Source organism: Corvus moneduloides, chromosome 1 (genome assembly GCF_009650955.1).
Source record: "Corvus moneduloides isolate bCorMon1 chromosome 1, bCorMon1.pri, whole genome shotgun sequence".
Lineage (NCBI taxonomy): Eukaryota > Metazoa > Chordata > Aves > Passeriformes > Corvidae > Corvus > Corvus moneduloides.
Window position 1 is genome coordinate 71,766,645 of NC_045476.1, and position 13,535 is coordinate 71,780,179.

The window sequence follows — 13,535 nt, forward strand, 5'->3', positions numbered from 1 at the left end:
TTGAGAGAACATGCACTGCTTTCATTTCTTTTTTGAAACAGCTCTGCATTCAGCAGCATTCTGTGCTCCATTCAGCAAACTTCTATTTTCCAATTTTGCAGACTAAAAATTGCTTGAATTGCCAAAAAAAGCTTTTTATTCCAATGGATGACTCTGAGACAAAGGCTGTGCTGCGCCCACCTGGGTTTCTAGTGAGCAGCAAGTGGATGCCAAGTACATGACAGAAGCAGTGATTTGCTGGCAGAAGCATAAACACAGCAGGAGAGACTGGGCTACTCCTGATATTAAAAAAAAAAAAAAGTACAAGCACTTTTGATACTACGCTTAAGGAAAAAAGTGACAGTGGGAGTTGACAGGGAACAGACTGTCTGCCCAAGCACTTCAGTGGCATTGAAGGATAAGAAAACCAGAAGCTGGAAAAGCACCCAGCCTGTATCTGACGTGGCTAATGACAACTATTCACCGTATTTCATAGCTGGGCATCTGGGTTCTCGCTCTTTGCCACCATCTGGGAACTCCTCTGTGAAGCTTTGGAGGCTTGTCCCAGCTGCCAGGACAACATGAGGATGTGAGGCTGACAGGACCACAGTATCTTTCTCCAGGAACCGTGAATGAACGTTCCAGCTCTGCTGCAGCACTCCCTGCCCATGCCTGGGGCAGTAAGCATGCAGTTACTCACCTGCTCTTATTTGGAGACCAAAGGCCACTGTCTTGAGAGCTTGACCCACCCCTGGCAGGTGTTACTTTGATGTTTGCTGTTGGAAGAGGCTCAGGGAAAGAAGACAGGAGTGGAATAGGTGCTCAACTCAAGAACTTGAAAATAATTTGCAAAAAAACCCCAAACTTGCTCCATCTAATTTCAGCTATTTGTCAATTTACGTAAATGGAAACAATAACATTGAAATTATTTACCAAAGAGTACAGTGCACTCTTTTGCCATTACAAAAATAAATATTTTAGACATCGCTGTATAAAAATAGCCCATGACATCAGCTCTGTTTTGCCTCAGCTCCAGAAAAAGCTGTGGACTACAAGGGATGTGTGTGGAGTTGGAGGTATTTTTAGGTTGCCTATTGGGAATAAAATTGGTACTAAATCTGTCTCATTCATTCAGGGAACCAAATTCACTACAGGGGAAGGGGAGAAAGCAGAAGCAGCTAATTTCTCTCACAACACCATGCTTTAGACACTTCTTCTACATTACCAAACAGGGAGAGAGGAGCAGCAGCTCCCTCTGGAAGAGCTAATTCATGTTTTCTCTCAGCTGACCTTTAAAAGAGCCCAGAAAGACTAAACAAGGCTGGAAGAATCCAGATTCTGAGGCTAAACAGCAGAAAACTTTCCAAAGAGCCCCAAGAGCCACATGGTGCCAGCAGCCCCACTGAGACAGCAGTGTTAGCTGCAAATATCCTGTGCCAGTTTTGTATCTCCTCCTCCTCACCTTCTCCTCTCCCACAGAACCAAACTGCGTGTGACCTTTTGGGGGCTATTTTCTGTCACATTCCTGAGCCTTAAGAGATTCAGATTTTCAAGTTTTTATCTACAGCTGCGGTAATGAGGAACACAGACAACAAATTCTGAAGCCATGAAATAACCAGACTGAATAAAACTCGCAGCTACATTTTCTTTTAAAAAAAAAAAGTCCTGAGTCATTACATTACATGATTTGGGATGTAATTGATAGCACACAGCACAAGCCTGTTTCATTAGTGAGCAAACAACAAAAGTAATAGAAAACCATCTTGTTAAAGCACTAATCTCCCATTAAGGGACAGCTGTGGGGTTTCATGGAAGATGTCACTCTGGGTACCAGTTGAAATCACAGTGTGTTCACGTGCAAGGTTTGAAATCAATTTATGAGAAAGCATGAGCAGGTTGAAACTGCATTTCTGTTCCCTGAGGAGGCTTCAAAATAATGAGGCGTATTCTGAAAATTCGGTGTTTTTTTCAGATTATGGATTAGAGATATTATTAAAATAGGAGCTATAGGAGAAAGGAAAGTTACTAAGGAAAAGAGCTGCCGCAAGTTTGCGGTTTATTTTGTCGAGGAAGAAACCATAAACAAAATGCTCTCAGTATGTTTTTATTACAGTTACCTTTTGCATGTAGTGCTTAGCTTATGAGTTTACGTGCCAGATAGCCTGTCTGCACTGAGAGTACTTGTGCGTGCACAGCAGATAACAGCTCCTCTTTGTCCTGCCCTGTTATCAAGCCAGAAGTCCCACTGCTGCCTGCTCAGCCAGCCCTGACTCACACACCCGACAGAGCCCAGGCGTGGGGAGGTGGAGCTGTCGCCCCACCACTCCAAGCTGTGGGTTGTGCTCGGGGCTGAGTTTTGCTGCTGTTCACCATATCTTAATTGTGTAAGGCTTCATGGTGCGTGACTCAGTCCTACGGATGGATAAATGGTGTCAAGTGCAGCAAACAGCCTCAGAACAGCCTGTTTAGTAAACCAGTCAGCAAATACCTACAAATAAGGGAAGAGCTTAAAGAAGTCTGGAATTCCCTGGGAATGAATCACAAACACTAAAACCTGCCCAAATTTAGCACGTTTCGTTTTCCAAGCTGAAGGAGCATACCAACGTGAAACACTCAAAGTTTGCAAAGGCAGCTCACCCCCGTCTCTTTCACAGAGAGACCCCAAAATGCTTTGCCAAATAGGTCGATATCATTACACTCCCTTTTTAGGCAGGGTGACAGAGGCTGGCCTGAGGAGGGGCAGCCTGCAAGCAAGAAGTGTGGCCAAGGGCAGAACAAAAGTCTCCTTTGTCACCCACCAGTGACCTTCTAGTCTAAAATTCCAGATATTCTCTTTTGTTGGGGTGGGGAGGGATGTTTCAACTTCAGATTTGTGCTTTGAATTAATCATGCTTTGAATTTATTCAATCTAATTACTCAAAGTTTAATTTTTTCCCCTTATCAAATATATACTAAAAAAACCCAACAACTTTGTAAGATAATCTGTTTAAACCAAAACCAGTCCCACTGTAATCAGTCCTTAGGTCCATGAGGCAGGGAGCCAACACGTGATATTTAAATGGCCCCATCCTCCCTGTTGCAGAATTCTTAAAAAAATTCATTTGATCCTACTTCATATGACACTACAGCATTGAATACAGGGGCTTTGCAGAAGCCAGAGGAGACACTGGAGGAGTCCATCTGTTCACATTCCCCAGTGAAAGGCTGGTTTGTGAGCTTACAGGGTAATGGAAGCATAAAAACATACAGCAGAGCTATGGGGGAGAAGGCAGGAGATGTGACAGGGCGAAGGATCACAACCTTGGCTTCAGAGAATATCCTATACCCTCCCCCATAGTTAACCCCTCTTCTCCCACCCAGACCTCTTCTCTGGGGCAGATTCCTCCAAGACCGCTGTCACTGAGGAAAACAGAGAAAAATGCTATCAGGTAAAATGCTTGAGAGGTGAAGGATGGGTCTATTGTACTTGTCCTCCTCAGCTGCTGAAAGCAGGAACACAGAAAACTCCGTGTGATCTGCCAGCAAAATGTTTAAACGCGACAGCCTTTTTTCACGGAGTCCTTTTTACAGAAGCCATTGGTGGTGATGGTGAGGGATTGCCATCCACAAGCAAGGCCTCTGTTTCTCCACGTTCCTTTGAAATAAACCTTTCCCAGGAGCTTCCCTGCTGCTCCCATAGGTGTTACCTCATGTGATACCCAAAGTTTTCTAATTCAGTTTACTGTTTCCATCTCTTCCAGATGTCCAGATTCTTACCTCATTAGACAAATTTCCCATCAAGCACTGATAATGCAATGGAAAAATCTCATTCTGCTGCCTTAAGGAGAGCTTCTGACTTGCCATCAGCCTTATGAATAGCTTTACTCTGAGCTCCCTGGGAAGCAGCATCACCTACATCTAGTCCAGCATTAGCTACCTTATGTGATTCCTTCTGTTACAAAAAAGAAGAGGAATATTTCTTTACAAACAAAAATTGAAGTCCTTTTGGATGGAGTCTCCGAAAAAAAGCCATCAGAAAGATAATTGCTTCTTGAAACCATGCTCATGGGAACAGCACCACAGCTTGCTTACAGGGTGAAAACCTGTTTTTCTACAACATCAAGCCCATCTTGCTCTCAAGCAAGGGAGAGGAGGAAGGGTCTTGTGTACTCTGAATGTTTTGTGCACCTACTAGCCAAAAACTGCCTGAAAAATAACTAGTGAAATCCTTCCTTCAATCAGCTTCAAAGAGGTTAGGCATATCTGTGCAGTATAGAAATGAGTGGTCTTTTACACACAGTTTAATACACAAAGTAGGGGAGACACAGATTTATACAGTGAAAGTCACATTTATACTCTTAGAAAGGCTGGTTGTTCTGCCCGGGAAAGTTGTTAGCATTAGAAAAAAGACAACACTTCCTCCTTTAAATTACAATGAACAACTGTGGGTTTTTATACTCCTGGCCATTATCGGTTGTCTCAGCTGTATTTATCTAAACTCTGTTTATGATCAGAGATATATAACATATATCGTAGCACACCAATAAAACTCCATGTAAGAGTCACACCTTAGACAATTCAGAGTTCAAGGACTTCCAATTCATCTGTTGCTTTTATTGATAGTTGTGATAAAGTAGGCCAGCCAGAACTTCAACCCTCCACTAGGAATGGAAAAACACCAGCCTGGCAATCCATATAGTAATCATCAGCTTTTGGGGTAAGACCATACAAAACAGGGGCAAAACAGTCCAGGGAAGGGCTGCTGCTGCTTTTCTCTAATGCTTTCACTCTGCACTCCAAAAGTTGTAAAAAAGAATCTCTAAGCTTACAAACTCCCTTGCCCTGTGCCTGGCTCCCTTCCAGCTGAGGAAGCACATGAATACAGCAGCTGGAGACATGAGAAGGCTCCGGACAAAGAAAAGAGGTTAACTAGGGAATGTTTAAACTCCTTTTTTACAGCTTGAAGCAAGCCGTTGCTAAGGGCCTGAAACCAGGCACTGCGGAACTTTTAAGGGCTTCTTTTGTATCATTCTCAGCCCAGAGTGTTGATCCTCTGTCTTTGTCATAGAACACAGGAAGGAGAGGATCTTGCTGCTAGACTGACAAGGAAGCTTACCACTCCACTAATTTCCAAAGGTTCTGCTGTGATTCTTTCTTTAGTCCAACCCAGGGCAATGGGGTTCTCAACAACACCTGCAGACGGAACACAAAGCTGCCTCCCTGCTGGGCTGCTTGGCATTGCTGCTCCCTGCACTAGTTACCTACAACTTCATGGGGAGATTTGCGGTGCTGCCAGCCTCTGGAAACCACCTCCTCCTTCAGTGCCTAGCAAAGAGTTTTCTTTGAAAATTGTGGTCATCATCATTACCTGGCAGTTTAAGAAAAGGTGCACTAAATGTTTCCCTGGAAAGTCAGGAAGTTCCTTATAGTGCTCTGATAAATATCTGAAAACCATTAAAAACTGTGTTCTGCAACTACCCAGGGCAGGGAAGTAGCATTTTCCTGTCCTCCAGGGCTTAGAAGTACAGGCATGCCCAGCCCAATGACACAGTAAGCAAATGGAGTATCTGGCCTGCGTTGGAGGGTTTAAAGATACACGTGTTTCTCACAGGGCTCCCCTCTCCTCTGCACAAGCTGAGGGCTGTTTTGGAGGAGATAAACACACAACACTGCTTTGAGGTGTTGCTGAAATCCCCCCACCCCCCGAGCCACTCAGAAAACTGTTTTGAAAATCTAGAGCCAAACTACAGGAGGTCAGTGTTTGGTGCAGCACACCAGGACATACCTAGGACCTTGGCCTGCTGCATTTCTCTGTCATACTGTAAAGAAAATGGGATCCTTCTGCTTTTCCAAGCCCCACACCTCCTGCAGCCTCAGTTGCCCTCCATGACTACTCACCCAGGAGAGCAGCAGGGCAGGGCAGGTTCAGCTGCTCTCCCCCAGGCTGTGGGGAGGGGGAGCAATGCAGGTACTTAGACCTATGTCACAGCTTCTGACCACAGAAGTCCTCCAAATCCCCAGCTAACAGCAACAACAACAAAATAATCCCTGAGCACAGTAAAGTTAATTTAAAAGGATAATAGCTAAGATATTGTCAAGCTGCTATGAAATCCAAAGTGTAAAGCAGCAGCTCCCCATGAGCAAAACAAATGGATTGGCTCTTAGGGATTTGTCCCATGTGCAGTCGGAAGAACGGATATTATGTTATGAACATATTGGATCTAAAAAATAGTAACTTTAAGTATTATCAGAAATATCTTTTCTTCATCTCCCTCTGCAAGGGCTGATAAGAAACACCATGGTAACCTTTGCTACCACTGCTTTTGTACATATCTTTTAGCAAGGACAATGACAAACTGGATTTTGACTTCCTCCTCCTCTTTTGTTTAGATTCAACTTAACAGTGCTACAGTTTCATGTAATGAAGTCCATGAACTCATTCTCTCACTGAATTTGTAGATTGTCTGTAAAAAATGGCTGAAAAGAGCAGTAGGTCTGAGTGTGTTCCTTATTCAGAATGATTTCCCTAAAAATTTCTAACAGGAATCCTCAGGCTGTATATCCTTTGTAATGACATTGATGTGAAAAGTTGTTATTCAAAGTACAAGGCAAAGTACTGGTTAAGTCTGAATGGCCTGATGGATCACGTGGAATCATTTCTGATAAAAACATTTATACATCTCAGCTGCATGTTGCAAAGGAAAGCCCCATTAAAAATAGAAGGTCATATCAGCTATATAAAAATTACAAGGATGAAAAAGAATAAAACAGAGAACAGAATAACACAGGTCTATGAAATACATTTGAATCTGCAGTTCCTCTAACCCCTTCCATTTCAGGGAGAAAAAAATGCACTCATTGTGTCAATAAATCTGTACATTTGAAGGCATTTTATTGCACACCTAAATGCAAGTCTGTGCTAATAGGACATCATTTGGCTTACAAAGCTGAGGACTTAAAAGCTAAGAAATGGCAATAGAAGGACTGCCTTTGCAATCTAAGGTATTTCCTCTCACGTATGCAGGCATGCACACACCTCAGTATGAGACTGCTTGCAGCTATAGCTCTCCAAGGCTTATCAGGGATGGAGAATCTCTCACATGTTGTCTCTGTCCTTCAAAATACAAGACCAGCAGTGGGAACCACACTTTGCTATCTGCTGGGGATGGGATGGAGTACATCCTAGCTGAGGTAAATCTTATGGGTAGAAGCAACATTTTTCATTAGCCCAGTTAGGATAGTTAGGAAAAGGAGAAAACCTAGGCAGACAAGTGCTTTTACAGGTCAGGAACAGAATCAGCAAATTCCTAATAAAGCTGCAGGCATTTGCTCTGGAAAAAAATTCTAACCAAAAAACCCCGTCTCCAATCCCAGGATCTGAGCGGGATGGCCTCCTAAGCAGATAATGCAAATCCCTGTAGATGGGTGCTTGCCTGTCACAAGGGTTGAGACCTGCTTTCCCCCTGAGCTGTGTTCCATATCCTGGAGGGACCCTTCCTCCCTGGCAATCACTGACTGTGGCTGCAGAGGTAGAGCAAAACCAGGCTCCCCAGCTGCTCTGGGTGGGAGCACAGTTATGGCACGACCACAGGAGGATGGGGGCAGCACAGGGCAGGAACTAATCCCTCTGCACCCACGAAAAGTCAGGGCAGCTCCACAATGCAGCACCACCACTGCATTCCCAAAACAAGAAACCCCACAAGGTAGATTATATCCACACAGGTTTGGGTCTCCCGTTCCCACCTAAATCACCTGCAGCTGGCCTCAGGCATCACTGTGCTCCATCTGCCCATCAGCATTTTGGCCCTTGTTCTCACAGATCTGTCTTCCAAGGAAAGTATTTTTCCTCATGATGTTGGCTGAAAGGTCTAAGGATTGCAGGAGCTATACTATGGAATAAAAACAACAGATAAATGGAAGGGATAAGTGGGAACATTAAGAAAGCTATAGACCAGATACACCAAGATTCCAAGGTGGGTCTGTTAGTAATTCGGGATGCATTCCTCATTTAGGAAAGCTGGTACCAAGAGCTGCAGATTGTAGGTGAATCATCATTACTGGAGAGTAAGGGGAGGGGTGGGCAGTGGCTGGCCTGGCTGCCTTGCTGATGTTTTTCTGAAGTTGGAATATGCACATAGCAATTATTTTCTCCTTATCTGTTCCTCAGAACTTTTTGTAAGTATGCATGCTTGCAAGTCACCCCAGGTTAGCTTTGGCAGAATAACAACAGATCATTCCACATGCACAGGTTTGGCTTTTCTGAATTCCCTTGAAGGTTGAAAGCTATTAAGTGGACATGTTTTCCCCCATGTGATTCTCCTGGTATGGCTTTGTGGTGGCCTGATGTCACACCTAACCACAAAAGACCATGATCTAATATACCATAACTGTTAAAAAAATATAGTGTCCAACACATTGGTTTCCAAACCTCACAGGGAAAATATTTATGCCATAAAACTTCTCAGTTTTTCAAAGAGAAGGGCCCTGAAAGATGACATTTAAAATACCACATGGTATACTTGGGGAATAGGAACATTAAATGGGTGGATTTGCTTTTAAAATTATTATTATTATTATTATTATTATTATTTTACAAAAATATTTGGTGCTTCTATAGAATATAGAAAATATTCTAGAGACATGAAAGAATGTTCCTTTTAAGGTTCCAGGTCTCTTTTATGCCACACTGGCAGTTCAGCAGTTTGGCATTGCTGGAGCAGTATAAAGCAGCCTCTGAGTGAGAATCTGGTTCAGGCAGCAGGGAATTGCTATTTAACAAGTCAATCATTTTCAGGCTGGAGTTGAAGAAAATACTTATAGGAAAGAATACACAATTCATCTGTGGCAAAATGCTGTTGGTGAGGGTAAGGCAGCAGAAGATATTTTCAGGACATTGTGAACAGGCAGGAGACTGTGAAGGAACAAAAGTATATTAAAAAAAAGACGAATCCTTCAAGACAGACTTCAGCATTGCCACTTATCACTGTTTCGTTTCCAGCAACTGAGATTCTGTGCCCTTTTACAAACATGCCATTTGTGTTTAGAGCTAAATGGGTTTATCTTGAAATGCAGCCCTTTTCCTGAGGGCTTGTGGCCTCTACAGTTTTCTTTCCGCCTTTTTTTTTCCACTTTGCCCAGCTATGGCTTCATTCCCACATTTGACTAAGGTGGAAGCTGGCAGCCCCCAAGAGGCAGGGGAAGGGCTGGAATTTCCCAGGCCATATGCAGGACTCCAGCCTTCTCCCAGGCATGGGGCACAACCTCTGAGCAGGAAAGGTGCTTACAGCTGCTTTCTGTTCTCCAAGACAAGTTTTATAACGTCACTGTCTATGTTAATTCATTCTCTGCAGAGCAAGAAATACAATCACTGCTACCACAGGCAATCTTCAATGCGTGCATTTCCATTCTGCCTCCTCACGTGCGGCAAGGAAAGGGTGTTGTTTGTTTCTCTCCTCACTGACATCTCACAGGCTTTGCCAGCGTGGTGGTCCTGCAGCTGGTTGTGGCACCTCAGTGATCCCAAATCCAGAGGTGAAGGCATGGGGGCATCAGGGGTTCCTGGCTGCAGCTCAGACTTGGCCAGATCTTCCTGAGGTGCAGGCATTCCAAGTGATCCCTTACCCTGGTCTGATCCCAGGCTCCAACCTGGGCTGATGCAAACACAGGTTTGGACCAGAGCTCCATGTTTTGGGACAGCTCCAGTGCACTGGGCTCTGCCTCAGATCTGGCAGGCGGAAGCTTGGGCTGCAAAACCTGGGAAATCAGTCTAAAAATATGTGTTTCAGTAAAAGTTTGTTTTTCAGCTGTTTTTCTGCCTTACGTGCTAGAAATGTGGGCAAGTGGTTTTTGGTACTAAGAGCTGCCTTTTCATTAGAAAAGAATGTCCCCACCAACCACATCCCCATGTAAGGAAAAAGCAGCAACTTACTGGTAAAGCTGTTAAGTGGGAAGGCAGAATTACATTCTCTGTTTAACCTTACTGTCCTTTAAGTGAGGCTTCGTTGGTTTCGGCAGCTCCTGACTGGGAGTGACGTGCACACGGAGGTCAGCACGAAACCCACTGGCTCAGCTGAGGGCTGCTGAAAGCAGGAGCCTTGCCAGGCTGCCAGGCAGAGCCTCTACTCCCTGCTGCATCCAGGTTGTCGAGGTCTGTGTGTTTACCTAAACCAGAGAAAGCGTGGGATGAAATACTCCTTCATTAAGGCTGCAGCTGGGGTCGTGCCTTCCAATTAATTGAAAAGCCCAGAACAACTAACATTTTGTATTTATTATTTTTGGACTGTCCCCCTGACAAAATGAATACGTGGAGAGCATGATGGAAAAAGCTGAAAAGTTTCTCTTACCTTGTACAGAAAGCGCATTACATGCAGCTCGATCTGTCAGCTGAGGGAACACATAAGCTGTTACCAAAACTCAAAGGCTCACAGGAGCACAAGGCAGTCACTGCTGGGTATTTGGATTAAAAAAGAATTGATTATTATCCATATATATATCCTGAAAATAAGAAAAGGGTGGAATAGTTTTTATTCTGATTCTGTAGACAAAATTCTGGTTTTACAGTGGAACAATCTCAAATTCCAGTAGCTGGGGAAACAATAAGCAACAGGAAAAGTTTGGGAGATACAAAGTGTGGACACAGGATGGCATTTTGGAGAATGGATTCATCTCCTGTTAAAAACAAAACCAAATGCTGAACTCTTTAACCCAACCACAGTATCCTGCTGATTCAAGAAGCCCCTCCATTCAAAGAATGTAAACTCTGCTATGACAGAAGCTGAGAGCTCTCTTTTATGGAGAGCAGGAAACTTTTCTAAAGGGCCAGTTTACGACCTGGTTGGAGATCTGGAAATAATTAAGTGTTCTTGTCAAAGGTCAAAGTCATAGGGTTAAATTCCTAGGAACTCAAAACAACCCTCAGTGACTGTGCCAAGACTGATAATTTGGCCCTTTTCTGCCCACAATGGGTAGGCAGTGAACAGCCTGGGACATGACTGAGCCATGCCTCAGTTATCTGCTCTTTCCAATTCCTAGTCTGACATTTTTAGACTCATCACACGCTCGTGGTCTAAAAAAGCAAAGCTGAGGTTAAAAAAATAAAATTGGGAAATAGGAATTGCAGCCAAATGACCTATTTATAGCCACGCCAAATATGAACTAAATGACAAATGAAGATCCCAATTCATATTCTACTTCTGATGTAACCCTGCTCGATTTGATGGGGCATTATTAGACTCTGCAGGAAGCATCTGGCCCTTGGGGAGCTGTCACACTCTGCTATGTGCGCAAAAACTGCAGAACTGTCTGTATCTGTAGGGATCTCGCTGCTTAAATCTGAAGCTGTGCGTGGTGTTATTACTGAGCAGGGCTCAAAAATGTAATGAGCTGGAAGGGAGAATTCACTCATTGGGTGCTTTTTACCAGATGACGACATCAGAGAAGCAACAGACTGTTTCTCCTTGTGACACTTAGCTGGAACACAATGCAACAATGAGTTGCCAACACCCCTAAAGGAGGTTATAAGCTCATCTTGGTGAGACTCTGTCAAATGCACTCAGCAGCCCAAAGGCAGAGGCAAGAGGAGAGCAGAGGTGGAGAGAACCAAAACCTCCTCCACAAACTGTGTGACAGGAGAGAAAAGCACTGCCCTCGGAGTTGCTTTTCCCAGTGCTTCTCATTCCAAGTTTTTTGCCCTGGCGCCTCCAAAAACTGTTTGACTCTTGCTTTGAGCATCTTTATAAGGCAAGAAAATGGCCCCAGAAACCCTCTGAGAGTGTTTCTCAGCTCTAATTGTCAAATTGTCAGTTACAAGCCAAGCAGATTTTCCTTCTACACCAGGAGAGAATTGTAGTTTTGCCTCAGGCTTTAAGCTCAAAATCATCTCCTTTCAGCCTTGTGCAAGGAATCAGGTGATTCTCTGTCCAAATCCCTTGCTTCAGTCAAGGCTACCCATCTGGTATCAAATTTCTCCTTTAAAATTCGAGGTCTCAGATTGGATCTGAAATGTTCACAAAACTTGGTGGACATCTTGCTTCACAATGGGATAAACTGAGGTCAAATTATAAATATTTATGCAATTTTGGGACAGATCAGGTCCTGGCACAGTGGGATGAGTCAGTCTCTACTGAAGATGGCCATTTTGCCTTTGTCTCTTCTCAAGCTGTGGTTCTGCCAGTCCTCAAGCAGTCCTGCTGCATCAATTTATCCTTATTCATCCCCTGCTTCCTCCCTGTTCAAATTTCTAAACCTGGGGAGCAACTGAGACCATCCGGTGACCTCCTGCACTGGCTGTTCTGTCTTTTGTGAAGCTAAATTGATTTTCCTTGCAGGGGAACATCCAGGATCTACCCTTTGACCTTCAGCCTGAGGTTGTGTATTAGGAGCAAGAGAGAATGCAAAAATGGCATTTGATTGTTAGCACTGGCAAGAAACATGAGCCATCCTCTACTAGGAAACAGTCTGTTTGTGTCCAGTGCCTGGAAATATGGGAATTGCCAGGCTTGCTTAGGAACAAGGGTCAATATCCTGTCCCTGATGCTAGCCAGCACCAGATGCTTGAAAGGCCTGAGAAGCCTGCAGCTGGGCAGATATGGGATAATTCCATTCTTATCTTCCTGCTGTGGGGAACAGTACAGCAAGCATGGACACAAACACAGACACAGACATATACACACACACTGGAAACCACAGGCCTCAGAGAGCTCTTTTCCTGGGAATACTGCAGAATTCTGTGTCAAATATTTTTAATGCCCATCACTACAGTGTGCAACAGACCCCAGGGGCCTGGCTCTGTTAATGAAGGGAGTGAATAAGGCACAGGATGATGAAGGTTCAAGAACTGTATTTAGCTCTTGGGTCTCTATAATCAGTGTGCAGCTGATAAGTCAGCTGAAAATGGCCACTAAAAACAACCCTGTTCACCAGCCCAGGAACTAAAAGTCATCATTTTGCAAAAGAACAATGTTTTTGAAAGAAATTGCCAACCCTTCACCCATATTCTGTATGTGGGAATATTTTATAACCCAAGTAAATTCTTGATTATTTTAGGCAAGTAGTCAATGGTCTTCAAGTCTCCAAGGTATGTTCAGCTTTCGGTAGTGCTCCTCCTAGTCCCTACCTACTGGAAGGGAGATGAAGTGGGACCAGGCTGAGCTTGGATATGTTTGTACACTGCCCTGACCAGATCACCCTTTCTACCTATGATTTAATAATGTTGGTTGTTTTTTTTTTTTTCATAACAGCACTGATTCACAGGGAAAAAAGAGGTTTTCTTTGTGTCATGCTGCAGCTGGGGACTTGATGTGAGGTTTGTCAGGGATTCTGGAAAGCTACTGGAACAGCCACTGTGGGTTTCCTGGCCCAATTTCTTTCTGTGTTTTGAGTATATCTGCTGTTATATAAATCTGATGATTATGAAAACACTACACTGTTTAATACCCACAGCTCAGATGAGAGGGGGAGGAGGAAGTTTGTGCTGACCTGTAAGAGAATCTTGTTATTGATATGGTTGAGGAGAACAGATCTCAGCACACTTTGCTTATTTAATTAGTGTCTGTTTCTAAGCCTCAGCTGTCCCACAG

The 13,535-nt window shown here is 43.8% G+C and overlaps 1 long non-coding RNA gene across 1 annotated transcript in view; it reads right to left on the reverse strand.

Moving 5' to 3' along the window:
* LOC116446991 overlaps positions 1–11,493 on the reverse strand; it is a 33,371-nt gene extending 21,878 nt beyond the window's left edge. Inside the window, exon 1 of the long non-coding RNA XR_004241466.1 lies at positions 680–11,493. This is a non-coding gene — a long non-coding RNA (uncharacterized LOC116446991). The remainder of the gene's footprint in view (positions 1–679) is intronic.
* Positions 11,494–13,535: the final 2,042 nt, after the last annotated feature.